Genomic DNA, 19,142 nt, shown 5'->3' on the forward strand with positions numbered 1-19,142 from the left:
ATAATTATGTGGAAGTAACTACATTACATATCAAAATTAAACTTAAAATGCCAATTAAAAACATGGATTTATTTATCTGATGGTCCTGGACTGTCGAGTTTTCGCATCTTTGGACTAAAAATGTGTTGATTTTCGGTTGTACTTTGTTCCTCTTCCTCTTGTATGAAATAATCTAGAAACTCATTTCCTTTAAATTCCTTATTTGCTTGGAACTTTGTTCCTTGTCAAGGTCATTCTCCCAGAAATAATCTCACATTTTTTCAAAGTATTCAAAAGCTTCACTGAGTCATTTTTTGCAGTCAGCAACTTTATCGATTCTTCATCTGTAGCATCTTCTCCCTCGATTGCATGCTCTTGTTCTTTTTTCATTTCCATGAGTTCTTCATTAGAGGCCATTGTCGATTGTCTTCATTGTCAATTTTTCCAATTCTGTCCGAGCTCAACAATTTGCCCTTTAACATTCTCAACCAAATCATAAGGTTCTTGGGAATCCTTTATGCAATCCTTCCAAACTTCCCTCCACACTCCATTCATGATTTTCTGAGTCACTTCATCACAGGCACCTGAAATGTTGTAGATGACAGTTTTAATACTGAAAGATTTCCAAAACTCTGTTAGGCTCGGTACATTTTCACCAGCGTTGATGGCTTTAATAGCTTGGGAAAAGGTGTTCCTTATGTAGTAAGCTTTAAATGTGTCAATAACATCTTGGTCCTTTGCTTGGATCAGAAATGTAGTGTTTGGAGGTATGTAAAATTTTTTATATGTTTGTTCAGTTCTCTAAGCTCTCTTTGCTTGGATGTCCTCGCGTGTTTGTTACCTAGTGCTGTCCTTCTCTAGGTCAGGGCAAACAGATAATGTAAACCCGGACCTAGAGAAGGACACCATGTGTGCGGTATTGGAGGTGTTATACCACCTCCAATACCACACACATGTTTTTAGGCCAACTTCATGGAGGTTCTATGGCTGTACAGATGAACTAGGTGGAGATGGGCTTTTGCCTAGGAGCCACCCTCGATTCTAGTATACACGTGCAATGCACCAGGAGATTATATATAATATAGTATTTTATATATGTATAACGAGAATGTTAATGTATATAAAATTGTATATATATTTTGTTGTTGTTGTTGTTGTTTGGTTTTTAGGAGCATTAGCAACTAAGGCCATATTGCTCCAGGGATATGTGGTGGTCATTCCCTGACCTTTCCGCATCCTCCGTATTTGGTGTTCACGGGCTCGAACCTGGGTCTAATCAAGAAGCGTGTGCTACGCACTGCTACTCCTGCCCACCTGGCTACGGAGGCGCCTATATATTTTGTAACTTTTGTATATAAATATAATAATTGTGTGTACAAATAAATGGAATAAAATGAAAATGGCATGTTGTCCATGATCAGTATTGCTTTGTAATCAAGGTTATTTTTCACACAATATCTTTCCCCTGCAAGACAGAAGAAGCTTTTTTAAAAAAATTAGCCTTCCAATTTACGGGTAGATTTGATTTAGTGAAACCTTTATTTTAAGAGCTCTTGAATTTTCAGAATGGTAAACTAAAAGAGGTTTTAGTTTAAAATCCCCCGCAGTGTTACCATCTAGCAATAAAGCCAACCGATCCTTTGCTGATTTGAAGCGTGGTATGTTTTTTTTTATTCTTTCAGTACGAAACTTCTTTTAGTCATTTATTTCCAAAAAAAGTACTGTTTCATCTATGTTGAAAACTTGTTGAGCAATATAACACCCCCTCTTCAATAATTTTAACAGGCTCCTTCTTGATCTGCATTTGTGGCTTCTCCCTGAATTGCTATGCTGTGTAGGTATTGCACTTTTTAAATCCATTGAACCAGCCCTTACTAATATTAAACGGTTCCACTTTTTTTTTTTTCTTTTTTTTTTTTTTTGTGGTGAGCATTCTTCAGACCTTCATATAGGCTAATCGCTTTTTCTTTAAACATGCTAAAAATTCAATCTGTAAAAGAATTCAATTCAAAAATTCATTCAGCGTTATAGTAAGTTACTGGTTATAATATAAGTGCAGGGAATCAGCGTAAAGCCAACCACATTATAACGAGGTCCTGCTATACTAACTTCTCAGTCTGTACCTTAATTAGCACTCTCTCTCTCTCTCTCTCTCTCTCTCTCTCTCAACTTGAACTGGTCTGATTACCCAGAACCTTATTTCACTGAGAACAGGCCTAGCAGTTTTTAACAGCTCTTGTTTAACATCATCAGCACTATTATATTTCTCTAACCCTGGTGTTGCCAAAACAAATCTTTGGCTTCTCCATTTCTGTTTTGTCCTCCACACCTTCAGAATACAGTCAGTCCTCATATAGCACGATAGTTGTGTTCCTAGAAACCCTCGTGCAATGCAAAATCGTGCAATATAAACAACAGTAGTTGTCTAGTAGTTGTTGGTGACTCTATTGTCAGGGAAACGGGGAACATGCTTTGTAAAAAAGATAGGTGGAACAGGACCAGGGTATGTCTGCCAGGGGCAAAGGTTGATGACGTTGTAGAGCGAATATCATCTTTTAAGAGCACAAAAGGTGATATAGTTGTACACGTTGGCACTAATAATATTAAGAGTAGGAGACCGGCAGAATTACTTAACAAGTACAGGTCACTGTTGAACAAAAGCCGAGAATTAGGGTTGAATTTGAAAGTGTCTGCAATTCTGCCCAGACACGATAGGAGGGAGTATATGATGAGAGCCTTGTCGATCAATTCGGCCCTGGAAAGATTGTGCAAGGCTCAAGGGGTAGAATTTTTTTCAGCCTGGACTGTACTTGTTAACAGGAGAGATTGCTTCTACAGGGATGGGATACACTTAAATAGAAAGGGTGCAAGAATATTTGCTGATGCTATCGAGGCAGTGTTAGGTGGGTCGGAAAACTGCTAGCTTGGGGGGAGACAAAGACCAATAGATTGACAGTAGCCACTGGCAGAGGTGAAAGAGATTCTTGCACTGTTTCTATTAGAATGAGCAGAAGCCTGAAAAACAAGATGCAGGGTATTTCAGAGACTGCTGGGAGCCATTGCGGTACAAGTAAACACATGGGTTGTGTTAGGGTAGCTAAGAATAGAAACAGGTGCAGGTATACTTGCGTGTACACCAATGCTAGGAGTTTAGTAAATAAATTTGATGAATTTGAGGTATTGCTCAAAACATCAAAGGCAGATATTGTTGGGATATCAGAGACGTGGTGTCACACAGATATAAGGGATGCAGAACTACAATTTGGGGAGTACAACGTCTGCAGAAAGGATAGACAGGATAGGAAGGGGGGAGGGGTTATGCTATTAGTTAAGAAACACATAAAAACCAAGGAAGTGAAGCCAGTCGACATCGCCGGACAGTGCAGTGTTGAGTCAGTTTGGTGTGACATAAGCATTGGGAGATCAAAATTGAGAGTAGGAGTGTGCTATAGGCCTAATGACTCTGATGAGTATAATAAGGAACTGTACAGGGAAATAGAGTTGGCCAGTAAATCAGAGAGTCTTATAATGGGAGTTTTTAATTTCCCAGATATTGACTGGAATTTGGGGGCTGGTTACTCACACACTAGCAGGACTTTTGTGGATTTATTGGATGATTGTTTTCTACATCAGCATGTTCGGGAGGCAACTAGAGGGAGTAATACTCTTGATTTGATTATCAGCAGTGATTCTTCATGCATTAAGAATCTGCAGATAAATGAACCACTAGGTGGCAGTGATCACAGTGTGCTGAAGTGGGATTTACTCAAAGAGGTAACTACCATTAGGGGTAAAGGGAAGGGTTATTGCTTCCATAAAGGCGACTACGATGGACTGAGACAGTATTTAAATTCTATACAGTGGGACCAACTGATGATGTTACCAACAGCAAATTCAAAATGGGAAGCATTCAAAGAACTTATCTTGGAAGCTACTAGGCTTTACATACCAACTAAGAAATATTGTTCAAGGTTTAGGCCAAAACGGATGTCAGATGAACTAATGAGGCATATGGCAGAGAAGAAAAATGCATGGGATACTTACAAATTAACACATGACACAGAAGCCTATGATAGATACAAGTTGATATGCAACCAAGTTACAAAGGAGGTTAGGCAGGCAAAGGCAGATTACGAGAAATCCTTGGCAAGGGATGCAAAGAAAAACAGCAAAGAGTTCTTTACTTATGTAAACTCTAGAAGGAAGGGGATGAATCAGGTTGGTCCACTTGATATCGATGGGTCAACTGTTGATGATCCTGCTCAGGTAGCTAACAAACTAAATGAATATTTTGCATCGACATTCACACATGAGGAGTTATTCAGCAAGGGGAATGCCAGAGGTGTATTCAACTCGAGCAGTAAGCTACATAATCTTGAAATAACTGGGAGTAAAGTGGAGGAGAAACTGTTGAAGATAAACACAAGAAAGGCACCTGGGGTGGATGGGATCTATCCAGTTATATTAAAGGAGGCAGCAAAGGAAGTAAGCAAACCCTTAGCCATAATTATGAGAGCTTCCTTGGACTCAGGGGAGGTACCCATAGACTGGAGATGTGCAAATGTAACCCCAATTCACAAAGGAGGATCAAAGGCTGACACAAGCAATTATAGACCTGTGAGCTTAACTTCTGTTCCAGGAAAATTAATGGAGGCACTGGTTAAAGAAACACTGCAGGATCATTTAGACAAGACTTCAGTTATAGCTCAGACACAGCATGGTTTTGTTAAGGGGAAGTCTTGCCTGACCAACTTGATTGGATACTATGATGCACTCACAAAAGAACTGGATGCAGGGAATAACTTTGATATTATATACTTGGATCTTAGAAAAGCTTTTGATACTGTTGCACATGGAAGACTGCTACACAAATTGGAGCAGTGTGACATTGGAGGCAAATTGCTGCTATGGATAAAGGGGTGGTTGAGGGGGAGAAGACAGAGAGTGGTAATCAATGGACACTGCTCATCGTGGACTAATGTTATTAGTGGAGTCCCTCAGGGCTCAGTGTTGGGTCCATTATTGTTTTCTGTATTTATAAATGATATTGATGATGGTATATCAAGCTTAATGTCCAAGTTTGCAGATGATACAAAGGTTGGCAGGGTTGTCAAGGACACTACTGACACTATGCTGCTGCAACAGGATCTGGAAAGGTTGAGCAGATGGGCTGAGAGGTGGCAAATGAAGTTTAACATTGACAAATGTAAAGTACTACACATGGGAAACAGCAATCCCAGAGCAACGTATCAACTCTGTGGTACTACACTGACAGTGGTAGAGAATGAAAGGGACTTGGGGGTGGTTGTGCAGGCAGATATGAAGGTCTCTGAGCAGTGCAGACGGGCTGCAAGAGTAGCTCATGGAGTATTGTCAATGATATACAGGAATTTTTCTAGCAGGGATAAGGAGGTGATTATTCCATTGTATAAGGCAATGGTCAGGCCACACCTAGAGTACTGTATACAGGTCTGTAGGCCTCATTTCAAGAAGGATGTAGAGCTGCTGGAAAGAGTACAGAGATGGGCAACAAGATTAGTGAATGGAACAAAGGGGTGGTCTTACGAAGAAAGGCTTAAGTTTTGCAAATTACAGTGTCTGGAGACTAGGCACCAGCGAGGTGATCTGATAGAGGTGTATAAAGCCTTGAATGGTTTAAGCATGCTCAATGCTGATGGGATTCTTCCTCTAGCTCAGAAAAATCACCTGAGAGGGCATAAATTCAAATTGAGGAAAGACAGATGTAGGATAGACGTGCGGAAATTTGCCTTTAGCCAGCGGGTGGTTGGTTAGTGGAACAGACTTCCATCCTTTGTGGTGGAGGTTGATAGCCTAAATAAGTTTAAGGCTCAGCTGGACAGGTATTTTAAAGAACAGAGGGGTGAAGTGGAAGTGGGGTTTTTTTTTTTTTTTTTTTGGCTGATGCTGCATAAGCTTGCTTTCTTGCATCAAATGCGTCTACTAATGCTAATGCTAACAGGCCCTATGGGAAAAATAGGGTTAGGTGCCGACCACCCAAGATTGAACACCTATATTTGTAACCAAAACATTACCAAACACAATAAATAATGGTAATAAAATACGTATTTTATTACGTAATAAAATATTGCTAATGCTTTTGTTTCTATCGTAAGCAAATTTGTTTTTTCTTTGATTTTCTATCCAAACAGATGACAGCTTTTCCATTTCTTCCAATTCTTTGTCTTAATCTAATGGATTTTAATTACACTTTGAGTTGTTCCTACTATGAAAGTTTTTTTCTCTGCATTCTTTGTAATTCTCGGCATTGCCTCGTTTAGGCCTGTAGCATGTGCAATATCACATGATCTTTCATTTCGCTCAAAGCGTTTCACAATTTCATATTTTTTCTCTATCGACAGAGGCGGACTGGCCATAAACCTTACCCGGGAAACCCCGGTGGGCCGGAGGCTGATGTGATTTTGGCCATAAACGCTAGTATGAGGCCACTACAAATTTTCCCGGGTAAGAATTTTTGACCCAGTCCGGTGGTTTCTGTTTATCGATATTGCTTTTATTTTTCTCTCTGAATCTGTAGTGTCTTCACTAGGACGCTTCCTGTTCACACCTTTTAAGAATTTTACTAATTTTTAGGGAATAAAGCACAATTACAAAATGAAGAGGCACGCTTGATACACATAAACAAAGCTGCGGGCGGGTAGCAACTGAATAAACAACGCCATAAAAGCAGAGATACACTATTAACACCTCACATTTTACTAAAGCACATTTATAGGGGTTACTACCATAAAACAATAAAAACAATTTCCAGTTGCGTTTCTGCTAGTGGAATCTGATATAAACTGGTAGTAAACTCGATCTAATTGCATTTGCGATTATATCGATAGCTGGAATTGTGTTGGTTTTTACGTTATTATGGTGAAATGTGTTTCCCCTTCACTGATATAAAACACATAAATACATTTTCAGAATCTTCTTCATTCCTATTATGTTGCGTTCAGTTGGGGTGATTCCGCGTTCGACTGCCATTTCTTGTAAACACAAAGGCGAATCGTGCATAAGCGAATTCAGTTCGTGTTATATAAGATATTATTCCCCTATTTATAAATCGTGTATGATCGAATTTGTGTAGTGTAAACACATGTTATACGAGGACTGACTGTATTGACGAACAATTCTGGAATCATCATCAGTCACCTTAGAACATTCATCTGTGTGAGCTGAAAGAACTTGCTTCTGTGTATGTGTCTATAAAGTAAGTACTTCTAGTGTCCCCATAGGTCAAAAATTTTGCTGAAAAGCATATTAGGAATGTTAATGTCCTCTACCAGTAACATCCTTCTCAATTGAGGTCTTGCATCTTTTAGCTTATTAAAGCCTACCAGTTTTACTAGAGACTTCTCAGAAGTTTAAACAGAAGAAGATTCTTCTGTCAGTCTCGTAGAATTAGATGGTCTTGTGTCCTTCGATCCATATGCTCAATTTCATTCCCTTTTTGGCTCTGTTTCCCAGTATCAAGCTAGGTTTAATCTTTACTTCCTTCTTAAATTTCCTTTTGTTGGTCTCTTTTTCTTTCAGGACTCTTTCAGCCACTGTTTTACTAGTGCTTGCACTCAAAGGTCAAACAAGAGCCATTTTCAGAGAAACATTCAAGGATACTCTACCATAATTGTAATTAGGATGGGTGGACTAGAACAAGGGTGTCTGCCGGGTGCAACTGTTAATGATCTCACCAATAGACTGTCAGATTTTATGGGGAGTAAAGAGAATATTATTATTCATTTAGGGACTAATGACATTAAGCATACACGATTTGTTAGACCAGCGGTGGGGAACCTTTTTACATTGGAAAGCCAAATTTTATTTAACCAAGATACTATTAGGCTGCGTGCTGAGAAGTAAATATATACAAAAAAAATTTATATTTTTGTAAACATATTTACAATTTTAATTACAACCTGTTATTGTACGAAGAATTTAAACAAACAAATTAGTGAAGACATTATTTGTTTAGCAAAGATGATAACAAAAATAAAAATGGATGTATTTAGGCAACAAACCATTTAACGACTTTTTTGTGACTACTTAATGCCAAATAGTAGTCTGATATTTGGTTCCAACATCATTGAGCGTACTTTTAATCGGTCTTCCAAGTGAATATCCATCACTGTTGATTCATAACAGTAGGTTGTGCCAAAACAAGGTAGCATTCAACAAGCATGTTGATGTAGACATGGGTATTCAACAGCATTTTTCCATATTTAAAGAGGATCCTTCTTCAGGTTAAATAGAAACTTCAGAATATTGTCTTCTGAGAGTTCAATTAATTCCATCTGTAAGTCATCAGTGCTTTGGAGACATCAATCAGGGCGCCTCCGTAGCCAGGTGGGAAGGAGCAGCAGTGCGTAACACATGTTTCTTGATTAGACCGGGGTTCGAGCCCGTCACCACCAAATACGGAGGATACGGAAAGGTCAGGAAATGACCACCGCATATCCCGGAGCAATATGGCCTTAGTTGCTAATGCTCCTAAAAACCAAATAACAACAACAACAACATCAATCAGGTGTGGTTGAAAAGCTGGTTTCAGTGTGAGATCATGTTTCTCAAAATCAGCAAACCTTTCATTATATTCTTCAATCCGTGAATCTAGAATAGCTATGCATTCAATCAGAGAGTCTAGAACAGCAAGGTTTTGGAAAAGGTCAGCTTTTTCTGAAATGCCTCTATTTTAAGCCACATATCATATTTAGATTTGGTTTTACCTTGCAAAAAAATATTCAGATCATTTTGCTTTGACATTATATCACACAAAAATGCAGTATCTCTGCATAATTCCACTCTTGACAATTCACACTGTTGATTCAGTTCCTCAAAAAAGCTTGTGATTTGTTTTCGGAAAGATAAGAGTTTGACAAGTATTTGTCCTTGGGACAACCAGTGCACTTTAGAATGATATGGCAGATCCACACTGAATGTTTTATCATTAAGCTGAAGCATGTTGCAAAATTGGTGATGTCGTGATGTATTTGCTCAAATGTAGTTTACAATACCTATAACTTTATTTAATGTGTCACTTAAAATGGTAGATTTGGCACACAGATTCCGCTGATGAAGAATACAATGAAAGTAAATCAAAGTATCTGGATCTGGCAATTCTTCCTGTAGTAATGCAAAAAATCCTTCAAACAAGGTGATCGAATAATTAATGGATTCACTTTGTCATATTGCGTGAAGTTGTTCTGTTACATTATGGGCTAACCCCAGAGCAACGTATCAACTCTGTGGTACTACACTGACAGTGGTAGAGAATGAAAGGGACCTGGGGGTGGTGGTGCAGGCAGATATGAAGTTCTCTGAGCAGTGCAGACGAGCTGCAAGAGTAGCTCATGGTGTATTGTCAATGATATATAGGAATTTTTCTAGCAGGGATAAGGAGGTGATTATTCCCTTGTATAAGGCAATGGTCAGGCCACACCTAGAGTACTGTATACAGGCCTGGAGGCCTCATTTCAGGAAGGATGTAGAGCTGCTGGAACGAGTACAGAGAAGGGCAACTAGATTGGTGAATGGGACAAAGGGGTTCTCTTACGAAGAAAGGCTTAAGTTTTGCAAATTACAGTGTCTGGAAACTAGGCACCAGCGGGGTGATCTGATAGAGGTGTACAAAGCCTTGAATGGTTTGAGCATGCTCAATGCTGATGGGATTCTTCCTCTAGCTCAGAAAAATCACCTGAGAGGGCATAAATTCAAATTGAGGAAAGACAGATGTAGGATAGATGTGCGGAAATTTGCCTTTAGCCAGCGGGTGGTTGGTGGGTGGAACAGACTTCCATCCCTTGTCGTGGAAGTTGATAGCCTAAATAAGTTTAAGGCTCAGCTGGACAGGTATTTCGAACGAACAGAGGGGTGAAGTGGAAGTGGTTATTTTTATTTATTTATGTTACTTTTTTTTTTTTTTTTTGGCTGATGCTGCATAAGCTTGCTTTCTTGCATCAAATGCCTCTACTAATGCTAATGCTAATTCATGTTTCTGATCAGTTATGGTCCTCCTTGAAAGAGGTAGTTATTTGTACTTCTTAACCTTAGCTGAATCTAAACATCCCACAACTTCAATAATGCATTCTTTTATGATTTCCACATTGCTAAATGGCTTACCTCTTCTTCGAAGTATATATGCTACTTTATGTGTCGCTTCAGTGATGTCATCCCTTGTCCTGATGTAGTTTTGAATACTTGCTGCTGCTGATTTCCATCTTTCATTTTCTTATGTGCAGACTTTCGAGGTTCTCGTTCTAGTTTAGCATATTTGTTGTTCTTATGAGTCACATAATGCTGATATGCATTGTATTTCTTCACTGTTGCCAATATGGCATCTCAGAGCAAACACATCATTTTATCATTCACTGCAACAATGCAGCACTGTAATTCCCATTCTTCATTAATACTCTCTTTTCCTCTTTTTAATGCCCTTTTTTTAATTCCTCAACATAATCGGGTAACCAGTAAAAATCAAAAATGAAATACACAGATTGATTGAGGATTGAATTTTAAAGGAAACAAGCACTGGAAACCAATGGCACTGGAGAGAATGACCAGAATGTTAGCTGATACCAACAGGTCAGCAAGATGAGTCATCACTAATAAAAAAGGTAACATTTCCAAATGAATTTCAAGTGGAAGTGATGCCATATCATCTATATGGGAAACAGTAATATTCTGTAAATATTAGTGAATTAGAATAAATGCTTTATTTTGTATTTACTTTAATATATAATTCATTATTTTCCTTAACTAGAAAAGGCAATGCATACATTTTATTTAACTCGTACATTTTCTTTAACATGTTACAGTTCTTGCTTAAGAAGCTCTCAAGCCTGTGATGTGAATCACTGGGTGGTTGCCAGTTTGCCAATTACTGAGTTGCCACTGACAGGCCTCTTACGCTAACTACACAGTTCTCGATATAAATAATTTTACCTCTTCACTTTGTTTTGTCCTCTATTGACTATCCAACATTTTTATGCCTTTTATGTTTCTTTTGCTAATGTGCAGTGTAAATGTATACTAATTTATATAAGCAGAATAACAATATATAAAATTTAACTTAAAAATATTTTGAGTTTGGTGTTTCGTCATTAAATAAAAGGCGAATTTTGCATTTGAGAGAAATAGACAAAAGGGCGCAGGTTCCCAATCATTGTGTTAGACAAATACAGGACCATACTGAAGAAATGCCACAAGTTAGGTCACAATGTTTATATGTCTGAAATTCTGTCCAGGCAATATAGGAGGGATTATATGCTGAAAACCTTGTGGATTAACTCAAGACTTAGACTCTGTAAGGCTTTTGGGGAGAAATTTCTATCGGCTTGGCCCGCACTTATAGGTAAGAAGGAATCTATTTTGTAGAGACGGAATAGATACATTTAAACAAAGGTAGTACAAGGGTTTTTGCCAGTATTATTGAGGATACCTTAAAGGTTCAGGGAAACTGCTAGTTTGGGGGGGACAAGTCTAATATAGATACACGTTTATCTAATAATATTGGTCAACATAACACTTGCACATATCTCAAGAGTTCTTGTTTGTTGTTGCAACAACACATCAGCAAGATGTTCTGAAGGCAGAAACGTTTCAATTAAGCAAGCAGCTAATGCCAGGGAAGTGAGCTTAAATAACTTTAAGGGATGTGCAGGATAGTTAACTGTACACGAACACTGTCTTAATTGTTTATACAGTAATGTCAGAAGTGTCATCAATAAAATGGGTGAATTCCAACTGCTCATTAGGACAAGTAACACTGACATAATAGAGCTTATGGAAATGTGATGCCGCCCAGAGATAAGGGATTATGCATTCCACTACGGGATGTATAATGTATTTAGGAAGGATAGGGATGATAGAAGGGTGATGGGGGTCATACTTCTTATCAAAAGCGGCCTGAGTGCGACCAACGCTTTTCCGTATTCAGACGTTCAGACTAGTATGGAATCTGTGTGGTGTGAGATAGTTGGAAACCAAGGTATAATGAGAGTAGGAATAATCTACAGGCCAGGTGATTGTGAAGATTATGATGAGAGCCTCTACATGGAATGGGCAAGTAAGTATCAATATCTTATTATGGGTGATTTTAATTTGCCTCTAATTGATTGGAGCAAATGGGAAGGAAATTCCACATGAGGGGCAAAATTTTTAAATGAACTAGATGATTGTTATTTATATCAACATGTCAACATTGTATCAATACTCTAGACTTCATCATCACTCATGAACCAGATGACATAATAGGGCTGACAGTACAGGAACCTGCCGACCGGGCTAGCCAGGTGGGTAAAGCACCTGCCTGGCAACCCAAAGGTCGCGGGTTCGAATCCCGCCTCGGGCTTGGATCAAAGTACTGCAAAAAAACCTTGGGAGGTGCATTATGGCCACAGAAGCCGATGCGCCAACAACTACCAAAAAAAAAAAAAAAAAAAAAGTACAGGAACCAGTAACAGGAATATGATGGATAATGAAGAGAGAGAGAGAGGTAGCAGTAGTTAAAGGCAAAGAAATGGGTTATAATTTCAGGAAAGGAAATTATGAAGGCTTAACGTGCTACATGGCCTCTATTAACCCCTTCCCAGAACATTTTTTTTGTGAAAATGTGCCATAACAGATCGACGTTTTTTATTTTTAAGATTAAAAATATGCTTCGTGCGAATACTCGTATAGTTTTTTGTGTTTTTTATAAATTTTTTAGTAGAAAATACATGGGGAGTAATTAATCCATTTGGGCTATTCTGAGTTATCTTGTGTATGCCAAAAATTGTGCAAATTATACAGATTTTTTTAATGAATTAGCACTCGAGCTAAAAGAAAGGAACAGAAAAACACAAAAAAAATGCAAACTTACTTTATTCCCTGACAGGACAGACAAATTGAATTCCATAAAAAAGGTATTCTATAAAAAAAAAATAGCATTTCATAAAAAACAAACAGTAATTTTACTTGGTGTGGTAGGTCTTGAATCAAGGAGTGATGCAAAGGCCAATTTCACATGTTTCACACATATAGCTTGTCTCCTTTCGAATTTTCTTACCATGTTCCACTTTTTGGAGCATACCCGACAAGTTCTAGTTGGAAAGTTCTTCTTCTCAGTTAGTGGAATATCATTGGGGTAGTGGGGTGGGCTATGTTGAGAACGGTCTTCCCTTTCTAACTGGTGGAATTTGTGAGTGATATTTCTTGATCATCAGTCAGGTCCAATCTGAAATTCAAGGGTGAAAGAGCTTTTTGGCCATCTCAAATCATGGCTTTATACAGTAGAAATGAATTCTACATAGCTATGTGAAAACCTTCCTGTATTTTTTAATCCTTTTCCTGGGCAGGGGATAGTTCGCCAAATGCTGGTCAACTTCATCCACACCTCCCATGGAAAAGTTATAATCACAATCTACTTTGGGTCTCTTCACTACTCCTGTTTGAGTTTCTATTTCTTCCTGAGAAGGATTATGGACTGTAGATAACAACACTACATCTTTTTGATCTTTCCAACATAAGGCCATGACGTTTCCTCTTTGAAAAGCAGCAACCTGTTGTCTTTTCAGCTTTGCCTTCTTCAGCATTTCAGGCATTTCCTTTCTGTTTAGTCTCACTGTACCATAAACATCAGTTTTCTTTGTGATGAGAAGATCAGCTAATTGGGGACTGGTATAATAATTTTCAACTGTGAGGCAATATCCTTTTCCAAACAGAGGCTTTATGAGAGTCAAAACCACTTGCTTAGACATTGGAAGACCAATAAAGTCTGGATCCATTTCTGTACCTTTTCCTACATATATTATGAAATTCCAAAAGTAGCCACTTTCGGATTCACGCAGCATATAATACTTTATGCCAAACCTTGAGCACTTCAATTACATGTACTGCACCCAACTGAGCCTTCCTTTGTACAGCATCAAACTTTCATGTATTGTTATGTCTCTTTTAGGAATGTAGAGACTTCTAAATTTATTTTCTAAGAAGCAATAGACATCATAAATCTTGTTTAGTTTTGGATTTGGGTGTGTATGTGTGTCATATGACTATTATCTGAGAAATAAAGGTATTGTTTTATCTTTTTATAACACCTAAGAGCCATTGTAGTTCCAAATACTGGTGTCTCAAGTAATGGCTTTTTTGACCAGTGCATATATTCTTCAGGCTTTTTCACAATACCTTGCAGCATTTTCAGACCAAAAAATACTCATAATTCAGCATGCATCACTGGAGTCCCACTAGAATCACAAGCACTATTTTGTTCTGCAAATTTATTAGTCTCAGAGAATACTAGATTGATTAGTTCTTCATCAAAAAAAAAAAAAAAAAGCAAAAAAGTCTATGGGAGTCATTTCATCATCTGTATTGCTTTCAATGCACAAAATGGCTGTGCAGCAAATGGAAATCTTGGTGGTGGCAGGGGGAGCAGTCAATTTTGAACCACTGTCTAGCATCTAAAACACTGACATCACCATTTTCTTCATCTGAATCAAAACTTGAAACAGATTGATCAGAATTAGATTCACCAGAAGTTTCAAATTCACAATATGAATCATCACTAATCTCTTCTTCGCTGCTCATTATATAAATAAATTGAAAAAATCAAGTGGAATGCACAAGCAATAATTATGAACTAACTACATTCTGACATTGCTCTACAATATAAGTAAAATGAAAGCCAGTCGTCTGCTGCCAGGCATAAGAAAATCCCGAGAAATCTTGGGATTTATCTGGCTAATGCAAAATTAGCCAGTAAATGCCCCAGAAAATACATTTTAGTCCTAAATTTGGAGGTATTATTGTTTGCTTTTATCCTGAGATATCTTGTGTAGTTCCACGAGATATCTCAGGATAAAAGATATCTCGGGATAATCCATGAAGAGGTTAACTGGGTAGATATTACACAGAGAGCGAATACAATTGAATTATGGTATACCTTTAAAGCATTAGCATTAGTAGAGGCATTTGATGCAAGAAAGCAAGCTTATGCAGCATCAGCCAAAAAAAAAAAAAAAAAACCACTTTAATCACATTAATCACACAAGCCTTGAATGCTTATATACCATTAAAAAAATACTACATGAGGAAGATTCCAAGTTGGATAAATAAGGAAGTTGCCATATTACTTCGGCATGGAAAAGTTACAGAGCAATAAAATGTTCTGAAGCCTATAACAGCTACAAATTGATCTGTAATAGTGCCACAGAAAATTTTAGGCTGGCAAAGGCAGATTATGAGAAATTGCTAGCAAAGAGTGGGTCTAAGGAATTCTTCATATATATATATATATAAATGCAAAGAAGTGGACCAACCAGATCAGACCCTTATGTATTAGGAACCCCAACTGAAGTTGCAGATGAACTCAATGGTTACTTTGCATCGATATTTACAGAAGAAAAACTCTTTGTGTCAATGAAAAATTATGGGAGTGAAGTTGAAAAAAATGTAATTAATGACATTGAAATTTCATATGGTTATTTAATGAAAAAAATGTTCGAGACTACAGGCCAGTAAGGCTCCTGGGATTGATGGCATATACCCTGTAATCTTAAGGGAGGCGGCAAGTGAGTTCATTGATCCATTGAGGCTAATTGTGAAAGAATCACTGGACTACAGAGTGATTAAATTGGATTTAAAAAGTGCCAATGTATCTCCAATACATAAGGGCAGTTCTAAGAGTGAAGTGGGAATTTACCAGCTGGTTAGTCTAACTTCAGTAGTAGCAAAAATCTTGGAGACAATGGTCAAGGGTGGAATTCAGGATCATTTAGATAGATAGATAGAAATGGAATTCTGAAGGATACTCGGCATGGTTTTGTAAAGGGAAAATCATGTTTAACTAATCTAGTTAGCTATTTTGACAGGGTCGCTCAAGAGCTGAACTTAGGAAATAATTCCAACATTGTTTATTTGGATTTCAGCAAATCATTTGACTCAGCCCCACATGAGAGGTTACTTTATAAGTTGTAACAGGTCAGAATCACAGGGAAAATCCTTAGCTGTATGGCTTCAGGGCAGGAGGCAGAGGTTTGTGATAAATGGTTATTCCTCAGATTGGGTTGATGTAAGAAGTGTAGTTCCCCAAGGATCAGTTTTAGGACCACTGTGGTTTTTGATTTTCATAAATGACATCAATGAGGGTATGATGTCTAAATTTTCAGAAGAGGTAAAGATTGGTAGAGTAGTTAATGATCACCGCCAAGCAGAGTTTCTTCAGAGTGACCTAGATAGACTCCAGGAATGGTCAGAAAAAAGGCAGCTATGCTTTAATCCAGCAAAGTGTAAGGTATTGCACCTGGGGAAAAGTAACCCCAAAATAACTTATACACTTGGTGAAGCTGAACTAAAGCTAGTAGTGGAGGAAAGGGACTTGGGTATTACGATACAGCCAGACACGAAGTTCTCCGAGCATTGTAGACAAGGTTGCAAGGCCCATGTTGTCCTATCGATGATTTATCAAACAATTGCTAGTAGAGATAAAGGACGTCATAATCCCATTATATAAGGCTATTGTTAGACCACACTTGAATACTGTGTTCAAGTATGGAGCTGCACCTAAAGAAAGACATTTTGCTTCTTGAAAGGGTCCAAAGATGGGTAACTCACCTGATGAGTTTGGCAAAAGGGCATCTGTATGATGAAAGACTTAGAATATGTGGATTGCAGAGCTTGGAAACTAGGCACCTTATAGAGAAGACTTGATTGAGGTGTTTAAGGCTCTGAGAGGCATAAGCAAAATGAATAAAGACAAAATTTTCATGGTTTTAAATGATTCTAGAACAAGGGGCCATAATTTAAAGTTACGGGAGGAGATGTTTAGCCTGGATTGCACAAAGTTTTATTTTAGCCAGCGAGTTATGAATTACTAGAATAAGTAACCTACGTGGGTGGTAGAGGCTGACAGTTTGGGGAAATTCAAAGGTCAGCTGGATAATTACCTACGGGAGGAGGGAAATGCATAGGTTGTCTATTTCCTTTTCTCTCATTATTATTTTTATTTATTTTTTCTTATTATTATTATTTTATTTTTTGGCTATTGCAGCATAAGCCATAGGCTTCCTTGCACCATGTGGCCATTACCAATACCTTTACCTATTTTTTGCCTTCCACCATCGGAGTACTCATTAATTCAGTACTTCTGACTACTTGACTTGCCACAACCTCTCTATCTCTATCCATCTCAGGTGTGCAAGGGGTATCAGAAAAGTAAATGAACGGCAAAGCTGCATCTGCTGAAATGCTGCTGCTGCGTGTGTGTGTGCATGCGTGCACAAGAAGAATGGGTGCCTCCATAGCCAGGTGGGCAGGAGCAGCAGCAGCAGTGCATAGCACATGCTTCTTGATTAGACCGGGGTTCGAGCTCGTGACCACCAAATACAGATGATGCGGAAAGGCCACCGCATATCCCCGGAGCAATATGGTCTTAGTTGCTAATGCTCCTAAACACCAAATAACAACAACAGCAAGAAGAACGTAAAGCATCATATCTTTTCACAATTTAATTGTACTAAAGAATATCACTGGCTCACTTGCTCAGCATTAGGGTTGGATGGTAGATGGATGGACAGACTGACATGGTAAAGACAATAGGTTTATTATATGTGCCTATAAAAGAGACAGCCATTACAAAAAAAAAAAAACACACACATGCACACAGTACAATTAATTAATTGCTGAGTACAACGTACAGAATTTAAAGCAGTCCATACATTTGCCTTCATCTATGTTCTGACTACTATTTACTATTTAGTTTTATTTTTTAATGTTAACTTATATGATATTGTAGTTTAATATTAAATTATTTTATATGTCATTCATTATCTTCTTATGTTATTTTCAGATTTAAATATCCAGTTCATTTGAGTTTTATACTATGTCCAATTTTCATTTTATTTTAAATTTGTATTAATTAGGACATACACTGAGCAATCACTGAATTATGACCACCTACCTAATACTGTCTAAGTCCTCCTTTTGCCCTCAGTACAGCAGATATCTGATGTGGCATTGATTCAACAAGATGCCGGAAGCGTTCGGGAGGTATGGCCAACCAAGCTGTGTGTAATGCAGTCAGCAGTGCAGGTATGGAGGTGATTGCTGTATCCAGACACCTAATATGCCTTTCCATAGTGTCCCACAAGTGCTCTATGGGATTGATATCGGGGAAATTTGGAGGCTAATCGATATGCTGGAAGTCAGATCATTCCTGCACAACAAGTGCCCAATGGTTCAGCGCATTGTCATCTTGGAAGACACCATCGCCATTCGGGAAAAAGTTTAACATAGCAGGGTGTGCACAGTCAGCAAGCAGTTGACGATAGCGGACACTGGTGATACGTTGTTCCACATGCACCAGGGGTCTAAGATCCTGCCAGTGAAACATGTCCCACACCATACAACCGCCTCCACCAGACTGCATTTTTGATACCATGCATGATGGATGAAGAGCCTCGTGTTGTTGATGCCAAACCGTACACGACCATCCACGATGTGGAGTAAATAACGTGACTCATCTGACCTGCACACCTTCTTCCAGTCTTCTAATGTCCAACTTGCATGCTCTTTGCACCAGTTGAGTCGGTGCCTCCGTAGCCAGGTGGGCAGGAGCAGCAGTGTGTAGCACACACTCCTTGATTAGACCGGGGTTCGAGCCCGTGACCACCAAATGCGGAGGATGCGGAAAGGTCAGGGAATGACCACTGCATATCCCCAGAGCAATATGGCCTTAGTTGCTAATGCTCCTAAAAACAAACAAACCAGTTGAGTCTTTTGCACCGATGAACCTTGGTTAGGAGAGGATGCTGTAGGGGTAGTCTTCTGTTATAGCCCATATGTGCCAGCGTGCAACACATGGTCATTACAGATATTGTTCCAGGTTGGCCCACATTATATTGGGTAATCAACAGTGCTGCACCTATTTGCCTGTACAAGTTGTCGGACCCGGCGCTCACCTGTAACATCAACCTTTTTGTGACCTTTATAGCTTTGCTGTCAGGCAATTGTTTAACTATTTTGATGCCAGTCCTGGTACACTAACTACGGCGGCTCTCGAACACCCCACCAGTTCAGGTGGTTGGGAAGTCAAGGCACCAGCTCGTTGAGCACCCACAATCGGTCCTTTATCAAAGTCCGATAACTCCTTCCTTTTACCCATCACGCTC

The 19,142-nt window shown here is 38.6% G+C and overlaps 1 protein-coding gene across 3 annotated transcripts in view; it reads left to right on the forward strand.

Annotated features, from left to right (window-relative positions):
- The window catches only part of LOC150081753 (2-oxoglutarate dehydrogenase complex component E1-like), a 1,213,922-nt gene that overhangs the window by 1,063,957 nt on the left and 130,823 nt on the right, over positions 1-19,142 (forward strand). The gene's annotated exons all lie outside the window — the stretch shown is intronic.

The sequence above is a fragment of the Mastigoproctus giganteus genome, chromosome 8 (genome assembly GCF_048544385.1).
Source record: "Mastigoproctus giganteus isolate SK-2022 chromosome 8, ASM4854438v1, whole genome shotgun sequence".
In the NCBI taxonomy this organism is placed as follows: Eukaryota; Metazoa; Arthropoda; class Arachnida; order Uropygi; family Thelyphonidae; genus Mastigoproctus; species Mastigoproctus giganteus.